The sequence below is a fragment of the Camelina sativa genome, chromosome 4 (assembly GCF_000633955.1).
Source record: "Camelina sativa cultivar DH55 chromosome 4, Cs, whole genome shotgun sequence".
In the NCBI taxonomy this organism is placed as follows: Eukaryota; Viridiplantae; Streptophyta; class Magnoliopsida; order Brassicales; family Brassicaceae; genus Camelina; species Camelina sativa.
The window spans coordinates 20,963,302-20,964,198 of record NC_025688.1 but is presented as its reverse complement, the minus strand read 5'-3'; positions in this window follow the sequence as shown (position 1 = coordinate 20,964,198).

The window sequence follows — 897 nt, the reverse complement described above, 5'->3', positions numbered from 1 at the left end:
GCTACGCGGGTGTTGGCTTGTAGTATGAATAATTATCATTCTATTGGACCCCTTATTAAATGGTATTTTGGATACATATATAGACATTAATAGTTGCCTACACAACTTGATGACTTTTACTATCATTATTGTCGTTGTTATACTTCGATCCATTTGAAGATATGTATAAAGCATTCATATTTCTCGAGTGCATTATATGTATGTTATGTATAAAACATTATAGTCTTTGGTTTAAGTAAATGGTGTGTTATTTTAAAAAGAAAGAAAAAATCTAACAAATATCCAATTTTTTTGATAATTTGATTCTTTTGTTGATTGAAAATTCAAAACTATTTTAAAGTGATTTTATCATTAACTAAAAACAAACATCCAACAAAAACTACAGCCATTGAATCTGTTTAAAGAAAAATCGTGATAGAGATGCGTCGTAGTTCATGGTTGCCCCATTTGTTAGATATTCACTTATCTTCTTTTAACAATACAATTTAGGATAAAATACTAAAATCGAGATTTATCATTATTTTGCAATGCAATCCTGTGGTGTTTTAGATTATACCACTAACACCATTAGTAATTTGAAAACAAAATTCTGATTTAAGCTCAAAAAAATGTATTATATAAAGAAAACAGTATCGATTTTATACGATCAAAATGCATATACTCTTATTTTATAATTGCCTGCGTATAGCCCACCTTCCAAAAACAGAAGATAGGTTACCATCCACAGTTTTTTTAAGCCGATAGTTAGCAAGTTGTTAATGGAGGATACTCAAATAACTATTTCTAAAAAGACAGTTAAGCTTCAGATTTGATTAAGCAAAAACTTGATTATGATATATTTTTAATCATTTTATTATTGTTTATTTCCTTGTCAACACCTCTCCCCCCCCCCCCCCC